Here is a 19,455-nt window from a genome sequence, read left to right on the forward strand (position 1 = left end):
GTGTCAGGTAAGGTTATTTTTAACTTAAGCCAGGCTACTCGTTTCGTTAGTTGATAACGGTTAAGCTAATTTAGCTAGTTGTTATAGCCTATAGAGAAAGTACAGTTGTACCAGCAGGGATACAGTAGTGCACAGAAGCCGTTACTATGGTTACCACGTGTAGAGCGCTGGGTGTTTACTCGCGGAGTGCTTGTGTGTCTGTCTATTCACATCACCGAGATCCAAGCGGGTACGCAGGCGGAGTGTCGCCCCCCGTCTGAAAAGACCTTTAGGCTTCTTTTGGTTCTTCTTGGTCCTCTTGCTTTTCTTCAGCTCCTCTTCTTCTTTTTCTTCTTGTGTTTCTATGTCTTCTTTGTCTTCTTCATGTGCTACTTGAGCTTCTTTTTCTCCCGCTTCTTCTTCTCTGTCTTCTTCATCTTCTTAGGCTTCTTTTGGTTTTTGATCTGTGTCTCGGTCCTTTTCTTCTGCTTCTTCTCTTGTTCTGCTTCTTCTTCTTGTCCTTCTAAGGCTTCTTGCCATATCCTGTGTTAGTTTTTGGTCCTCGTCTTCTTCTTTTGTTTCCTCTGATTCTTCTCTATGTTAGTCTTCTGCTGCTTCTCTTACCTCTTCTTCTTGTACAGTACGATGCCTTCCTTACTTTCTTCTTCTTCTTCCCTTCAACGTGTTCCTCTCCTCTTTCTTCTTCTTGACCTTTTTCCCGTCACCTCCCTCCTCACACATCCCTTGCGTGTCTTTACCTAATTCCTTCTCCCAAGTTGTCAGCTGACAGTGACAGTCACAGAGGGAGTGAAAGAATCCAGGACAGTTCTCTGGTGTGGTTTAGCAGCTTTATCGCTGCTGCACATGCAGTGGGAATTAAGCTCAGCCTCTGGAGCGATCACCGGGCCCTGCTTGCCAGGTCACGTTCTTACTACAGAGAGCAGCAAGAAGAGGAGAGAAGAGCAGAGGAGAGGAGAGGAGGCACATTTTGGATGAGGGAAATTTAGAGCAAAGGAAAAAGAGTAAAATGGAAGTAGGTTAATTCTTCTTCAACTACTCCAGAGCTTGGATCTGAATCCTATCACGGCACGGTTAGCCAGATACAAAGAAGGATTTTTTGAAAAAGAAGCATTGTGATAAATAAAAATCACCTAGCTCTCGTGTAATGGATCAACATTTTGTTTGGAGGGAGGTGAAGAAGGTCAGACAGAAAAAACCCTGATAAGGTTCAGATTAAACGGGGATTATGTCATATTTCTCAGTAACATCCACTCAAAATCCATTTAAATCTGCCCTGGATGTCGTCCTCTCCCTCGCTGCACCAGCTCTACTGTTGTGATTCAAATTCATGTGAGAGGTGAGCGTGGGGCGCTCGCCTCCGCTCTGCAACGCCACAGGCACCAAAGATGCTAATCATTTTACGTAACCATGCTAAAATAAAAATGCCTCATCATCATGCTCAGCCACAAAGGTCGACAGTCCTCAAACTTTCTCACAAGGTGACTGTGAGAAATTTCTCCAAGGAGAGATTATTACCGTTTACACCAGGCCTGTTAGACAAGGAGAAAAACCTGGATGTGCAGTAACCTTCAATATTATGATCGCAATATGTAGTGCAATGAAAATACACTTATTGAAGTGAGCATATTAGTTTTAATAATACCAACTAGAAAAAAAACAGATCGCAAAAGTGCTGTTTTTCTTCTCCACATGGTCTTCATCAACCACATATCCTGCTCTCCTTCTTACGACAACTTTCTAGCTAACTGGGCTAGCAGCAACCATATTCACATCAACTCCTCTGAAGGGTAACTGATGGACAACTGGGGCTTCATCTGATCGGCCAGATAGTGTAAGAGCTACGATATGTATTCAGGGCTCCATCGGATCGGTCAAAGGTTCACATGATGTTGTAAAAGAACGGCACCTGTGCGGCCTCGTGTCCCTTAGCAGCGCCCACAGCCTTTCAGAGTGCTTCTCGCGGGCGCTTACTGTTGCTAGGTTACCAAAGTTGTCTGGCAGCACTTGCGCTTACCTCGGTAGTGATCGTTACATCTGTTTTTAAATCGCTCTGTGTGCTTAATATTTTCTTTTATTAAAGGAGATAAAAGAAAACATAGAAACAATGGAAAGGAATCGTGTGCTGGTGTTAGCAGCAGCTCTACACCTGGAAATTGTACCCTCGAATAAACGAAAGGATTAGCTTCTCCTCCGCCAAGCCATTGTAAGTCCCGCCCCTTCTCAACTTTGATTGGCGGTGAGGGAGAAGTGACATTGACGAGCTTGGCAGAGTTCCAAAAGTTGAATTATTCCTAACAGAGAGCGCTGTTAGCGCAGCAACAAAACACAGCTGACGTTGAGGGCGTTTTTGAACTGAGGATGCTGAACTGCGTTGGTTTTGAAAAGAAAATTGGTGCTGCTAGCACAAAAAAAAACACTGTTGGTGGACACAGGCCCTTAAGCTGTGTCTCTCATTTATTGTGATATAGGCAGTGCTTAGCGATGTAGTTTTGTGCATGCTCATATCACAAAAATGCGATTCATTGTGCAGCCCTAATTTACACCAACAGGATTGTGGGTGTGTTTGAAAACTTACATGCATCAGTGTAGGCTTTTGTGGCTGCCCAAGTGCACCAAAACCTGAAGATACTTGGTGCTATTTTCTCTCTGACCTTGAGTAGGTTGGAGGATTTGTTTGGTGGATAAAACCAGTTTTATCTGACTGCTTTGCTCGTCTGTGTTTGCCCTGATACAGTTGAAAGTATCTTTGATCCTCCTGCAGTAATACAGGAATATTACTGCTCCATATCAAGAATTAATCCTGCCTCATAAATACACCAGTAAACCTTTGGTTGAGATAACGAGCTAATCCAGTTTCAGAAGCAGGCGCCGCCGCAGCAGCTGCTCTAATTTTCTTCTTACAGTTTCCTCTTTGCAATTTCTGGGCTACATTTGCATTTCTACTGTACATACCCTGTCACACTCTCTCAGTTCATGGAGAGCCATTAACCACCCGCTCTTGAAAATAGATCAGCTCCTCCTGCGTAACCATGGAAACCGGCTGGTAATCGACTGTATGAAGAGGTGCAATTTCTGCTCCCTTTCACTGAAGCCCCAGTTTTATATTGCATACAGTCATTGATCTAAAATTCACCCTAATAGCAGGACCTGCATCTGAATGTAGAGACTATTTGTTGATCAATAATGCTGCTGTGCTTTTACATAAAGAGTGTGTTTAATGTATAAGAGCAATGTGAAAGAATGTGGAAAAATACATACGGATGATTTTAGGACAGAATGCATGTTGTTTGTGCACATTGCTCCCGTCTAATGGATATCGACTCACCCGCAGCAGACCGTACAGGCTGTCTGAGGCTAAATGTGTCCACGCTGACAGTAATCACTGCGACTGAGTGTCTGCCTCATCAATAACATGATGCCACAAACATCCCAAATCTCCTCATGAGCTCCTTCCTTCCATCAGAGAGGGAGAGTCACGTCTCTGCAGGAACACAGCTTAATAATAATCTGCTTTGTCCCAGTTAAAGGAGAGACGCATGTTTCATTAAGCATTAACGTAGCCTCACTGTTTGTTTCTGGGGAAAGGGGACGATTCATTGAACAGCTACTGTCATTGCAAGTATTGCTTTAAGCTAAAAAAATACACTACTTAAGTTAACAATCTCTAACTTTTTTATTTAAATAACTGTCTGTTAAGTCTCTATCTATCAGTAAATGAGGTAACACAATGGTGATTGAGCCTATGGCCCACTGATGAAAGCCTTTGCATTTGTAGTATATCGTATTCTTATGGACTGGGTGTCTGTGGCGACATCCGCGGAAATAATCACAAGCGGCGCCCAGTTAGTGACATGTTTTCAATCAGCCAACAGTGGTTGGTCTGCCATAGAGGGTAGGCGGAGCTAAGCGGCTGCTTTTCCGCTCTCTGCAAGTGTTGCGAGTAAACAGTAATCTACTATGGCTGAACAAACAAAGAAAAGATGGATGACTACAGATACAACTTCAAAAGTATGTGAAAATCCAAAGAAAAAGAAACAAATTTGACGTTCAGATGAAGGCAAACAGTCTAACAGTCTAACACTAGTGTTAGTGCTGTTGCCTCACAGCTGGAGGTTTCCTAGTTTGAGTCCCTGTTCGGACAAGATGGGCCTTTCTGTGTGGAGTTTGCATGTTCTCCCCGTGCATGCGTGGGTTTCCTCCAGATATGCCGGCTTCCACCCACAGTCCAGAGACATGCTCGTTAGGTTCATTGGTGACTCTAAAACTGCCTGTAGGTGTGGGTGTGAAAGGTCGTCTGTCTCTATGTGTCAGCTCTGTGATTGACAGGCGATCAGTCCATGGTGTTCCCCCGCCTCTCACCCAATGACAGCTGGGATAGGCTCCAGTACCGTCGCTCCTGCGACCCTGAACAGGATAAGCGGTATAGATAATAGATGGACTATGTAGTACAAACTTTACCACTTTATCACTGCCTCTCTGACACTTCAGCATAACTTACTTCAGTTTATTCGTATAGAGAGGTGACTTTGGATTACATGATGTACTTGGGCTTCTATTTTTACAGTCATTCAGAGCACATCCTGAAAGAAAACTGCTGAAATTGCCAATATAATGTACAGTGTATTATTAGTATAATGCATAATGCTCTCAGAGAACACTGTGTCAGCTTGAAATGTTGGCTTACATTTAAACTAACAAGTGTTTTGCTCATTTCACTTCAATGTACTGGAGCATTTCTCTTCTTCATTCAGTGTGTGATGGTTTCTCATTTAGCCCCGACCACGTCAAGAATCATAACTGCTTCCTGTGGTTACGCTCCTCACACCATGTTGGCAACTCTCAACCATCGCTCACATGAAATCTTCCTGCAGGCCAAATTTAAAGCACTGGTTTAAGAGTGGAGCAGTAATCACTTTATATCGCTGTTGTCTGGTTAGTTTTTCCATATCTGCTCTCTAAATTACGACTACAGTTCTGCGTTTGGTGTCATTTTTGTGGTATCCAGTCAATTATGGTTGATGTTTTGCAGGCACTCAGCTGTTTCAAATGTAAGCACAGGTTAGCTTCTCATGTCTAATACAGATGTTCACCAGGAAATTACTTGTTTTTTCCATTAAGTCATTTAGTCGATTCAAGCTTAATGTTTGTAACAGAGCTTGTTTTTTTCACAGGATGGCAGTCTCGCTGAGCGCGGTTATTGTCTCTGACATATTAATGTATTATGTCGGCAGATTATTAGTTTGAAAACCTTCAGTTGGAAGATCTCAACAAAACAAGGGGAATATATTTCAGCATTTGGTTTGGCTCCAAACTCTTTGGCTGCTTAAGGAGAGAAGCAGCTAAAGGCTCTCAGCTGCAATAAAGAGCTATTAATGGCTGCAGTGCCTCATAGGAAGCTGAAGTCTCACCACAGCTCTGGGTTTGTCTTTCTGCAACAACATGGTTTCCTTCTTCACCCTCTTAAAAACCTGAAATACTGGGACTTGTGATGCATGTAGTGGCGAGCTGAAGAACCCATAATATGTCAGATTTTCAATCCGTTTGTAATTTTTAAAAGCCTTTGCATTTGCAGTATCACAGTCTGTGGCGACATCAGCGGAAATAATCACAAGCAGCGCCCAGTTAGTGACGCGTTTTCCATCAGCCAGCAGTGGTTGGTCTGCCAGAGAGGGTAGGCGGAGCTAAGCGGCTGCTTTTCCGCTCTCTGCAAGTGTTGCGAGTAAACAGTAATCTACTATGGCTGAACAAACAAAGAAAAGATGGATGACTACAGATACAACTTCAACAAGAAGTGAAAATCCAAAGAAAAAGAAACAAACTCGACGCTCAGATGAAGCAAACAGTCTGAAAAGGAAAGCGACCATCAGCCAGGAAAATCAAGAGTTACTAGCAGAACCAACCGCAGACATCCGGTTAAATTGGGAAGTGTCTCCCGCAATTACCGTGTATCGCCATTAGGTGGTGCCCAAGAGAACGAAACTGAAACCTTTAATATTGTCAGTTTAAGGGGTAGATGGTAGCTCAGTCTGTAGGGACTTGGCTTGGGAACCAGAGGATGGCCGGTTCAAGTCCCGGTACAGATCAACCATGAAATCTGGGCTGGTAGCTGGAGAGGTGACAGTTCCCTTCCTGGGCACTATCGAGGTACCCCTTGAGCAAGGCACCTAATTCCCTGACTGCTCGGGGGGGAAAAGCCATATGACACTCTGACTTGTCTCCATTAGTGCATGTCCACAGGGTCCTGTTTGTGTATGTGTGTGCAGCGTGTTTGTACCAACAGAGTGAAAACAATGAATTTCCCTTCGGGGATTAATAAAGTGTGTCTTCTTCTTCTTCTTTTCTGTGTGGAGTTTGCATGTGTGGGTTTCCTCCAGGTACTCCGGTTTCCTCCTACAGTCCAAAGACACGCTCGTCAGGTTCATTGGTGACTCTAAAATTGCCAGTAGGTGTGAGCATGAGCGTGAGTGGTTGTGTCAGCCCTGTGATTGACTGCCGATTAGTCCAGAGTGCACCCCCTCTCTCGCCCAATGACAGTTGGGATAGGCTCCAGCTCACCTGCGAACAGGATAATATATAGTTGGATGTATGTATCCAGCTGATGCAACAAAATTAGCTTACACATGACTTTGGAGTTATAATTTAGTCTCCTTTTAGCTCTGGTTTGGTCTCTGCTAACTCTGCTAACAGGGGGAAATATCCAGCTCCATATTCAATTACATGCTAACCAGTCGTTAGCAAGCTAGCTGCACCTTTGTCTGTCTGCTGCTTGCTGCTGTGCTGTGCGGGTATAAAAAACAGCTGCTGAACTAAAACAGTCGAGTAGTTTTCTGCTTTGCTGCTTTACCAGAATAATTACCTGAATGATCCTTTAATGCTTTGTATTTGAGCTTTCCAATCATCCCCACTGAACCACCAATCAGAGCCACGTGAAGAGAGCAGCTTCAGTGTTATGGCGTATGAAGAGGGGGATTATCTCAGGCTAATCCTAAATTACATCGTGTCTGTTAAACTGAGCAAAGGAACTGTTTGATTAAAGGAATTTAAAGAACTCCTGACAGAGGATTATGCATTTATACTCATCATCCTGTTATATGATATATCATTATTTAGTTTTAATGTAGAGTTTAGTAAAGCTTTGAATGATTTTGGAGGCACAAATCTCTTTTATAGTAAAGATGAATCCATTTTTATCAGTTGAGTTTTGTTATTTGTCTTTATTAGATTGCATGATGACTCCATATGTTGTTCATAGGCTCACAGATCATGACATCATTATGAGATCACATAATGTAGAAAAAGAAATGGTGCAGGTGAAAGAGAATAGCGTTGTCCTGTTCTCTTGAAGGTAACAGAGGGTTTGGGGCGAGGATGTGGACACCCCGGGATCTGGACTGAACCATTATTATGTTTCTTTATAGCAGCAATGCAGAGAGAGAGAGGGGAGGCTGGTTCAGCAGCATCACACCTCTGATCATGCGGCAACATGGCTCCGGATGTGCTGCCATGGCAACCGTCTTCCACTGACCCACTGATGGGCTGCTCTGTGTGTCAGTGTGATAGCTGCTGAGCGATGTATGTGTGGAGGATGTGCGTGTGTGTGGATTAACTGCTGGTTGGTGTGTGTGTGTGTGAGATGGAAAAAGGGAAGCATAGGCGATGACGGACAATGTGAGACGGATATAGATTGACGGAGAGAGAGAGAGACGGAGAGAGTGAGACTGGTGTGTCGACAGAATGCTTACCACTTAATTAGATTGTGTTTTAATTGGCATTGTGTGGGAGAGCTGTCTGCCTGCAGAGCTATTGTTTGTGTTTCTATTTGTGGATTTTTATTGCCATGAGTTACTGCAGCAGTTGTGGAATAATTTACATCTGGGGCTGCAAATTACGATTATTTTCATTAATGATTAACTAATTGTTTAGTCCGTTAAATGTCAGAAGGTTTTGGAAAATCGTCGGTCATCATAATTTCCCGGAGCCCAAAGTGACGTCCTCAATTTTGCTTCTTTTGTCGAACCAAGCGACAAAACCAGGAGCCTTTTATTTACAAAACGACACAAAGGAGCAAATTGTTCCATTTAATAAGCTGGAACCAGGAAATGATTGACGTGTTTTGCTTGCAAGAACCCTGAAATGATTCAGTGATTATCAAAACATTTGCCAATCACATTTCTTTCCGTGATTAATCAATAAATCACTGCAGAAGGTCTATTTCTGTTGTGCAGTTTTACCAGACGTGGAATACTGTGAGATCGACCCTCCAAAGAGCAGCACCAGTCACGTTTTCAGACATACAAAATGCTCTGCTTGAAATAATAAATTGTGTCTGATATGTTTTTTCTCCAAAATATGTTTAATTACCTTCCCAAGACATCTCCCTCCTTCTCCTGAATCAGCACAGGCCCCGCCCACTATGTACTATCTCCTTTTGTAAAATCACTGCCGAAAACAAAACACGTCTCTGCCTTCGTTTAGCGTCAACTAGTTGAAACTTAGCTCGCTTAAAATGTCGTAGTTAGTAGTAGTAACATTAACATTCGTAGTCAGTAGTGAGTTTGTAAAAATTACGATGATGGTTACAGCTGGCTCGTGCATCGCTGAAGTGGTCGCCATAGGTTGCACATAATGATATGCATAGCGTCACCCCGTCCATTAACGGGATTGGCTCCTTAGGTTTGTGACGTCTCAAACCTGCCAATCTGAAAACGTGTTGTTCAGCCTGTCCTTGGTACACTGCAGTTTAAAAGCAGACAGGCCCAGCCATGGAGATGACTGCTGATGCTGTCCCTGATATGTCTTGTAGCACATGAAAAATGTTACACACCAATGTATGTCATTGCTATTGACACTATTATATATTGTCGATAAGCCCTTGCCTTTGTTTGCTATTTCCAGAGCTTTGTCCATGCTAGTGTGTGTATCTGTTCACAGCCTGGCACGTCCAGTATAAAGCGAGTGTTTATACTTCTCTAAATATTGGACTATTCACATCCTCGCTCATGGAAACTATCGACAAACACATTCTGTAATGCACAGAGGGTTTGCTGCTGCAGTCATCTGATCCTGGATCTGTGCCCCCTGGCAGTCTGCATTCAATTTCCCTTTCCTGCCCCGGTTGGACCTTTTCTATACTCGCTGAGTGCCTCCCAAACTACTGAAGCCTCACGCGTTTTCTGACCCACTTTAACCAATCTGCACAAAAAAACTTGGGCTTTGGCCCCTCTGCTCTGGTTCTCCGCAGGCGCTGCTGGGATTACAGTTTAGTGAGGCAGACAACTTGGGGTCAGCACTTTATGGGCAGCGGCTCTTTAAGAGGGGATGGTGCTTGCTTGGTTCTTAATACCACAAGCACATAAAGTCACACACTATATTTTATGACATTACAGCAAAAACACTCGTAATTTGTGTGTTATAAATTTGGTGAAAGCAGATCTGGTAGAGTAGAAGAAGAAGTAGTGGTTTGATTACTTTATGAGTGTAAAAGAACAGGCTCGGACATGTACAGTATAACAGTACAGTGTAAGTATCTCTCTGAAGGACATTTCTATCGGCTGTTTCTGTGCAGAACTTGCTGAACTTCATGTCATATTTGGGAGAACATTAAACCTAAGGAATTCTAACTTTATGTCAAATTAAAAATGTTGTTTCATCCATTTAGTTTGAAATCTTCTTGATGGTTTGAAGGCAAGAAAATGATGCAAAATAAAAAATAATCCATTATTCCGCTCAGATTCACTAAAGATAGAGTAAGAAGAAATAATGGGACATTTAAGGAGTAGAAAGTTCAGATATTAAAGGTCAAAAGTTGCCACAAAAGCAGCGCTCCTTTAAAACCCTGCTATGCGTTACTGTTCCTCAGACATACAGTACAGACATTCTCCCACAGTCAGCAGCTAAACACATCTGGGGTCAATATGGAGCTCTCGTTCCCCACCAAAGGGTCAGTAAAACACTGGATCCCCAAACACCCAACCCGCCTCCGCCTCTCACCAGCCTCCTCACCAGCCATGTGTATAATGGAGCATTACAGCAGCCCCCCAGGGAGCATGAATCACCCCTGTATCATGTCTGCGTGTGGTCGTCTGGGTGTGCAGTTTGGATTCCAGCAGTGCATCATAGTCGGCCCCAGGTGGAAAATGTGATACTGTTTTGGATCACAGTCTTTATTAAAAAAAGGTGAATCATCTGGTCCCTGTTAGGCCATCTCTCCCTGTTAGTCATCATGTTTGTTTGCACAGAAACGGCAGATTATCTCCTTTAAGTACAGTTAATTCTGGTTGGTTTGGATCTTAAGCTGCGTCTCAATTTGAGGGCTGCATCCTTCCAAGGACGCGGTCTACAGAGGATGCATCATTTGTAGCCTGTGTAGACGCTAAAGCCGAACTGAAATGAGACGTTCTGGTCTACGGAGGATGTCCTGTTTGCGTCACCAGCTGTTTCCAACCTTACCCTCGCGTCACCAAACGTAGCTAGCAGGCTAACTAGCTATCATAACTAACATCCCATAACTTAACCTATTACTTTCAAGATCATTTAAAGTTTCAAGGCCCCTTTCGGTTAGTACTAGTATCGCTAGCTATTCGAGTGAGTTAAAACAAAAACATTTTAGATTCAAAAGTGTATTCCTCGGCCGTTTAAGAGTCCGCCATCTGATTTGAATTGGCTTGAATGAATCTGTGGATACATTGGGCTGCGAAGGATGTGCCCTATGGATCCTTCATGGCCAGGAAAGGGAAGACACATTTGTCAGCTGCATCTGAAGGAGCCTTTGAAATTGGACAGCCTTCGACATGCAGCTATGATGCAATCGGCCTTCTAATACAGCCTTCGAAGGATTGCAGCACATGAATTGGGTCACAGCTTTAGGCTGTATATAAGAAGTGGACGTAGCCTCTGGTTGCAAACGTGATGTGTCCTAAACCTGCATTCTTTCTAATGGCCAGCAGGGGGAGAGACAACGGGTTACAAAACAAGTCCAAGCATAAATTCGGGTGAGAAAAGGACTCTACTTTCCTGTAAATATTTCCTATAAAGTTTAATGGTCTCAATCGCTAGTTTCAAGTCCTCTTCAATGACATTATGATCTTCATTTTGTAAATTATTGCCCCATTTAGAGTAAATTAGCCGATAAAGAAGGGATTATTTTAGGGCATAGCTTCCTGTGATTTACAAGTTGCTAACATAGCAGCCTCTCAACTGGGATAGTAACGTAACAGTGTCCACCGTGTTGTCCGACTTCTTTCATACAGTCTTTGTCCTAAATCACTCACTATATCGTGAGTTTGCCATTTTATAGTGCTAGTAAGAATTATTATACCCCATATATTGGACTCAAAGTACCCCACAATGCACCGTGAAAAGTAGTGCACAGCTGATGGTCACCAACCCAGCATTTTTAACCATCATGCATTGCACTGAAATAGAAGAAAAACAGCCATGACGTGAATAACGGCTCACAGAAAATGAGACTAGTAGTGTCCTTAAGTATTTTTTAGTGATGAGCTGAATTTATAGTCTTCTACATCAAACTCCCTAAATGAGTGGGTTAAGATAACTTAATACTGCTTCATTATTCGGCTCTACTTTAGCTCAGCTAAGACAGACAGAGTCAAGCTCAGGTTTTAAGTTCCATATCAGTCAAGCTGATTTAAAAACACACACGAGGACAACATCATGAAACAATATAACTTCATTGTACTGGAACAGCAGAGTAGCTATCAGCGCCGCATGAGACTGGGGGTCTATAAAAGCTTGCATCAGCTGTATTGAGGCTACATCTGTGGGGGAAGCTTCCTTTCTGAGGTTGATGGAGACTGTATATTCATTTTCCAGTCCAATAATCAGACGATGAGTCCATTTTCTGTGAATCTGAGGAGATGGGGCAGGCAGCTACAGCCCCAGACGCACTCACTGATGCATCTCAGACCCATTTACTTCACTGAAATGCCACTGCAGCCTACTCCTATTTGCTTTGCTTTGGTCAAGCTCAATACAGATCAAAATTAAGCGCAGGGAAGATCAGAGATGTGCAGCAGAACCAAAGCTCAGCTGGGTTTCTCATGTGTAGTGAATGCATGAAACATAAACAGACATAAATCACAGAACACTGTGTTTCTGTCTTTCTTAAGCAATTTCCCACATTTTTCCATTGAATTGAATGTACAGAGCAGAGGAATGTCTGCTCTGTCTCCGCATCAAAGGGTTTAGAATCCAGTGGAGTCCTATTGTTTTCCTAAATGTCAAATGCTGCCCCCTGTGATACACAGCTACAGAGCATGAGCACTGAACTGGAGCCACAGGAGGCACAGCTTGAACTCATTGTGCCTCCTGCTGGAAATTCAGTGTCATGACACCACATGGACCTCAGTTCAGATTCATGCAGGTTAGTACTTTATCGGTACATTTCTTTTAGAAAGGACTTAAAATGTTGCATAATTATGGTTAGAAACACTTTATAAATCATTAAGAAACAAATTGTTTTTATACATAGATGGAGGCTCACTGTTTGGCAAGATGTAGATACTGCTAACTACTAATTCATTTTACTGGTGAGTTACGTAACGTTTCCAAAATGGGTTAGGGGATGAGGGGAGTAACTATAAATTAAAACCCAGGAAAAAGAAGCAAATTTACAAGGAATGTATTTACAAACTAAACACAAAGAAAGCTTCTGTCAAAAACAAACAGAAGAGCAGCTGATAGATAAGTTAAAATACTATAAACCGAACACTAAGGCCTTGAAGAGAAACACACCCTCCCTCCACAAGAGGAGTAAAACTGGCGACTAGTTGACGTCCAACACACGCGCAGGCGAATGGCCCACTGGCTGCCTCCTTTCTCCTGCCCTTTATGCTCTCGCCTTGATTGCTGAATGAGACATAGGTGAGCTTAATCACCTACTGCAGTGAAGGGAGAGCAGCACCTGAGGAGCAAGCAGGAGAGAGAAACACAAGGAAACACACAAAGCACGACGGCACCAAATTATTACTTCTATTCGGCAGAGGCAAAAGGAGAGATGATTGTAAGTTTGTAAAACTCATCACACATCATAATTTGATCTGCCAAACTACAACGATTCAGATATGTAGAAGTAGTTTCAAAGCCCGGAACTTGTTAACAAAAATCTGATTATGCTGACAGTTCAGATTTATATGGGCAAGTATTTGTCAAGTAACATGCGTGTTGCCCTTTCTGTCAAAGTGTTACTTAATAAACAAATTCTAAACCATTTCTGAATCCTTCCTGTGAGATTAACTAAGGTTTTGTTTTAGTTTTACTTGCACATAATGTGTTCGCTGAATGATTAATAAAAAGTGCCAGCTCTAAGATATGTTCTACTGTTCTACATATTATACTTTAAGTCCTAAAGGCTGCTTGTTGTGCTTTTGCCCTTTGATTGCAATTAAGTAAAAGCCTGGTGATATATTCTCGACAGTACTCTATCAGCCCTTTCTATTTTCAGCATGACAGTGCATAAAGCGACGTCCTTGAAGAACTGGTTTGATATGAAAGTCTTCACTGTCGTGCAGATTCCTGACCTCAATCTTATTCAGCACCTTCAGGATGAACTGGCACAACAATGTTTGAAAGAGCCAGGCCTTATCAGCCAGCAGCAGTGCCAAAACCTCACTGATGCTCCGCTGATTGAATGGGAGCAAATCCCCGCAGCAAGGTTAACAAATCTTTTGGACGAGCTTCCCAGAGGAGGGGAGGCTGGTGTGCAGCCTCTCAGTAACATCCATTGTGTTGAATGAGATTAACCACACTTAAAACATGGCTGTCATTCTGTTTGTGTATATACTTTTCGACTTGCATCATATATTCAAATGTATTTTTTTCTCCTTGGCTCAACACTCATAGTAGAAAATTTGTGTTTTATGTCTCATTCACATCTCTGCCGGAGCTTAATTTACAACTGCCAGTTTCAGTATACCAAAAAAGGCCTTTAGAGAACTTCAAATTTCTTGCCTTTGTTCTTTTTTCTCTCCAATATCTTTATAAAAACATTTTTTAGACTCTCTTTTGAGCACAGTTTAATGCACCAAAGGCATCTCTGATAGAAAAGCCAAAACAGTAAAGGTCAAATCATGGACAATGTTTCTCGCCCGGTAACCTCAGGTAAAAGTAAAGGTCCTCTTGTTGCTATGACCTCACACAGATGGCCTGAATCTCTATTTTAAACAATTTGTAAATAACCCAAATTGCAGTTTGTGTCAGGAATGCTTAATGTCCTTCCACCTAAGCAAACACGCAGAGGATGTTTCTGACACAAGCCATTTGGTTATCAGTGCAGGGCAGCTGTTTCCATACAGTACAAACACCACTTCAGGCTTGTTTAGCAGCTCTGTGGCCTGCTGCAGATAAACAGGAGACGTTAGCATCGCAGTCCTTTCTCATGCACTGTAAACAATTTGTAACACACATCAATCTAGGCAAAGAAATTAGCATTTTTGTTTTGCTATTAGAAGCTTTGAAGCAACCAACAGGTTTTTTTTCCCACACAAATATTTCATGATGTTTGAGAGCAGAACAGGCAGAAAAGCGTTCCTCAGATGACGATCAGAGAGACGATATGAAGAGACAGCGGCAGACACAACAACCTTTTATCAAACTGGCATCTCATTCCGTCAAAGATTTATCGAGGAACGCTCTGTGTGTCTGGGAAACAAAGTTGTGGCAAAAGAGCTGTTTAAATTAAAGGAAAAAGTACAACCACAGCCATTTAAAATTCTATTTTAGCTGATTTTGTATTTATACTAAAAAATGTGGGAAAAAAAGAACATCAAAACATTAAAAAAAATAGGGACATGAAGTTCTTTTGTTTTGAAATATGAACTTTTGACAGATTTGCTTTGGTCATTTCCTGCACTTTTGAGTCGAGGATGTCCTGCAGGGAAAAGTAAGCTTCATACCATTTGGTCATGTTCAGTGTGTCACCACGATGTTTTGACCTTAAAAAATGAGTCCAGTAAGACTAACAGAACACTAATTTGGTCTAAGATGTGGACAGAGTGTGGGACCTCCTCGGCCCACAGAGCCTTTACCTCCTGCAGTAGTTTACAGAAACTGTTCCACTGCTAATGAGAGTGGGAGGGAGGTTTTCCAAGGCTGCTCAGGCCTCACTGGAGGTCTTCGTGTCATCAGTGGGTTTGCGGTTGCACTCGCAGTGATTCAGGCCTTACCTTGGACTGAGTTTTTCCAGCTTGGCCCCCGGAGGGTAATGAATGGAGAGGGCTAAGTTTTATTTTTAAGCACATTTAATCACTGTAATGACCCCTTAATTTTAAAGAGAGTCGGAGTATATATAGAAAGGTTTATTTGTGGAGCCTTTTAAAATCTTTTATCCTCTTATTGATCAGTTTGAACTCCTGACGATGACTCACTTTAGCAATCAATAAGGCTCATTTAAATCACTAGTTTCACAGCATTTGTTGAGTTTAAGGTAAAAACTTTTAGCATAATTCATCACTCAACATTAATATCTGTCTGCTCCCTTATCCTATGGCTGATCTGGAAAACTTTCCTACTGCAGACACTGAGCAACACTGGAATCCCATTTACAAGCAGCTGGCATTTATTGCTTTTACATCTGGTTCTTTTCAGTACTTTTTAGGTTGCTATATCTAATGTTGCAAAGTCATATAGGAGTCCATTTGAACACAAATCTAACAAAGGTCCCCCAACTGTAGTAGGTCATATAGGTTATGTATTTTAGAACAAGCAAATTGACTACATTAATACTACATGATAGCACACACACTATAAAAACACAATAGGCTAGCTTGCTATATGTTACATGCATTGTAAAGCGTTTTTCTTACATCTTAAATAGAAAAAGGATACTTCAGCAAATTAGAATATAGCCTACATTCAACAAAGTTCAGTGTTGCCCACGAAGAAGTGTCTTAAACCTGCATTATTTCTAATGGCTAGCCAGGGTGTGAAAACACTTAAAATGTGTGTGCATCCTGTTCACATATGGTCACTTCCTGTTCCAAAAAAACCCCCAAATGGCTACTGCAAATATGGCTAACTCAAGGCTTCAAAAAGCGAGTCACTAACTAACTAACTAGCGGTGGCTACTTCCACTTTTTGTAATACATTCTACAGTTGGATACTACATTTTCCATTACATAACTTAACAACAATTTATGATATTAAAGGCCGGCTTCATGTTTCATCTATGGTCACCCCTGATAATGAAATCAGGATAGGCTTATTACACAGAATAGCCTACATTTTATTTATCTTTCTTTTCACAGGTTGAGTAGTCGGTTAGTATATCACGTGGAGGAATAAACTGAACTTCATGTGTAAAATTGGCGTGTGTTAAAAGTGCTTTTTTAATCTGCTAACACTTGGTTGTAGCTATTTTGGCTAGGCTAAATATTTCTCAAGTTTATAGGCCTGTCTAATTGCATAAAAAACTAACCTAATAACTAACTTTGAGCTGTACTTAAATTGATTACAGTTAATTGAAATTTCAAAGCGAAATGTTTGATTAAAAATCGGTTCTTGTTGGTCGGTAACGTGTTACACCTCATCAGAGTAATGGGCGTTACCATAGTTACCACTCAGCCCGACAGCCGTTGGCCATCATCTCACAGAGGAGCATCGGGGTCTCTCTGGTCTCGTCATCCCTGCCTCCTTTTTTCATTCCTTCTTTCTTTTTTTATGAGAGGGGGGTGTTGCCTGTCCAGCGGCGGACTGCTTCTTTCTTTCTGCTCGCTGAATGGGAGAGAAAAAAAGGTGGTCTGTGCTCGGGGAGGATATGAATTTGAATCTCCGAAGACACATACGGATAATTCAAGGAAGTTGTGTTCACCAATTAACGGTCACAAATGAGCGGTCGTGTTTTGATTGGGAAAGTTCCTCCTCTGCAGTCAGCGCCACGAGCGAGAAGGACTTTACGTTTCACTCCAAGGTAATGATGATATTTCATTACGTGTTTCCATGAGATACTCTATACACATTTAAAGTGACGAATTCTGTTTCCACTGTTTCTTTATTTACCCCTTAGCTATAATACATATGACGTCGATGTGTCTTTCTCTGAAAGCGACCGCAATCTAATTGATTGTTGGTTAAAAGATCTAAAGTGACCTGGCTTTTGTCTACGGTACAGAAACAGTCAAGTAACTCCAGCCGATTAGCTCCTCTTTTGTAGAGGATGAATTCGGCTTATTTCCCAACATGTTTTAGATTTCAATAATGACATTACATTTGAATACTTTTTAGAAAAAATGACTTCAGTAAGTTGTTTTCATTTACTTGGGCGATTGCGGTTAAGAGGTCTAACGTTATACATTTTGCATTGTCCATTATGCTCATGAAAACGGGTGAAAAGGACGAGTCTTGACACCAAAAATTTTAACATCACTGGAAACACATTTTATTCTTGGATGACTCTGCAGTTCTGCTACCACAGCTATCTGTATAATAGAGGGTGTCTTCACCACTCATTTTGCTATGAGCATGACCCCAGGAGCCTCGTCTTTGCTTTGTGCAGAAAATAGACAGTGCCAGAAGTTAACTGCAAGATGCATTCATTTTTACCTTAAATTATAATATTGTTTTATAGCTACTCTAGTGTAGAAGTTCTAGTTCAAATTCTAAATCCCACCTCTTCTTTGCATGTATACCTTCCTTTCTTCACCTGTCTGTGTGCAGTGTGCTACACCATGTCCGTGTGTGGGTTTTTAGTGATGTTGTCAGATCCAGGTCCAAATCTGAACAGTGATTCTTATGTCCCCACCCTTTTACTTTAACAACTACACCAATCATCTCTCACAGTCCTCTTAAATCAAAACATTTTCACAGCAACCCGACTCGAATAATCTCCGGGACACACAAATCAGAGCGATGTTGGACGTGTGCCACAGAAAACAACACGTTAATTGCCACCCTATGTATGAAGTATGCACTTTTGCTGGCGTACTCCCACCCTCTCTCTGTCTGGATTTCACCTCTATGCAGACAGTTTGGCTTGAAATATCCGCAGCCCTCCTGCCTCTTCTTACCCTGACACTCCTACAGGGTTATTGATGGCCCCCCTGACAGAGGTGGTATTGTTCAAACATACAAAGAACATGTGGGCTTAATGTAAATCACAATTATTATCCTTATTGATGGTGTGTGAAAATCAAACATTAATCTTATTTCCCTCCTCTTGTGAAACGTGACCTCTGAGGTCACATATCTGACCACAAATCACTCAATTGTTGCTTTTATGCATCCAAATTCTTAAAACCAATACAAAGTGTCAGGATAAGCTTCTTTTCCGTTTTACAACTGCGTCCACAACTCAACTACAGCCATGTGATTAAACCCAGTTCTGAATGTGTAGAGGCCATTTTCGTCTCCCTGTATTTTTCTATGCACTTCCATGTTCCATGCCTCTGCTAATTGCAGGCTGCAGAGCCACAGAGAGCATTTTCAGCTCAGTGGGGAAAGCAAAAGAAAAGGGAAAGAAGTGATTCAGCTCAAGCAGTGACTCAGCTAAAAGGTTTTTTATTAATTTACCTTTTCCGCTGTGGCACATTTTCGTGTGCCAAACTAAATTTGATTAGCACCTGTGGTTGCCAGTAGTAATGATGGGGAACTTAATTATACAAATATGACAAATTATGTCTCTCTGGAGATTTAATTTTTGAATTCAACAAGCCGTTATTGCTTTTCTTTGGCACGCGAAAATGTTTTACACTTCAATTTTAATCTTCCCTCAGACTCCGAACTTTTCCCATTTGCTCTCCTGTAATGTTTTGGTTGATTAAGAGGCTACACCTTTTGTCGAACTCCGCGCTGCTGTCTGCATGTTAACTGTATTCAAATATGAATCCAGCCAGAGACAAAATGCCCACCGTGCAGTTTCTCCAGGCCGCCCCTGCCTTCCTTGCACGAGCAGCCACTCTGTCAGCATCTGTTTCAGGAGGACGCCGGGCTCCGTTGTGGCGTGGAGGAAAAGTTCATTGAGGGTTTAGTAGGCTGTCACTCTGATTTCCCCTCAATCTGCTCCTTAAGAGCAAACCAGACCTCTTCCTCAACCCTGAGCTGTCATTCGCTATACCTTTCACGCAGCATGATTTATAAGCACGTCCTATAAAGTTTCCCTTGAAGCTATAGTTCGGGATTACAGTGCGCCGGACCCTGCTTTAAAACTGTAGCTTTGCTGTCATGGTGATTTATTAGATCAGGAATAACTTTATATTTATTTAACTTAAAGCTAACTCTCAACCGTTCTTTATTGTTATGATTGATAGTCGTGAGTTTCACGAATAAGCTTTGGTGGTTTGCTAAAAGCTGTGCAGACTTTTGTAAAGCTTGTCAACAGTGGTTTGTATTCGGTGTGCACGGTTCCAAATGCAATCACTGATTTTATGAAGACGGCCAAGAAAAGTTTTTATGATAATGCAACGAGATGTTAGAAAAATAGTCATAAGTTCAGAAATGCTTTTG

The 19,455-nt window shown here is 41.9% G+C and overlaps 1 protein-coding gene across 3 annotated transcripts in view; it reads left to right on the top strand.

Annotated features, from left to right (window-relative positions):
• Window positions 1–19,455, top strand: part of nav1b (neuron navigator 1b) — a 60,755-nt gene that overhangs the window by 14,818 nt on the left and 26,482 nt on the right. The window lies entirely within an intron of this gene.

Source organism: Semicossyphus pulcher, unplaced genomic scaffold (genome assembly GCF_022749685.1).
Source record: "Semicossyphus pulcher isolate SPU_LCO1_2020_fin unplaced genomic scaffold, fSemPul1.0.p SCAF_3, whole genome shotgun sequence".
NCBI classification, from domain to species: domain Eukaryota; kingdom Metazoa; phylum Chordata; class Actinopteri; order Labriformes; family Labridae; genus Semicossyphus; species Semicossyphus pulcher.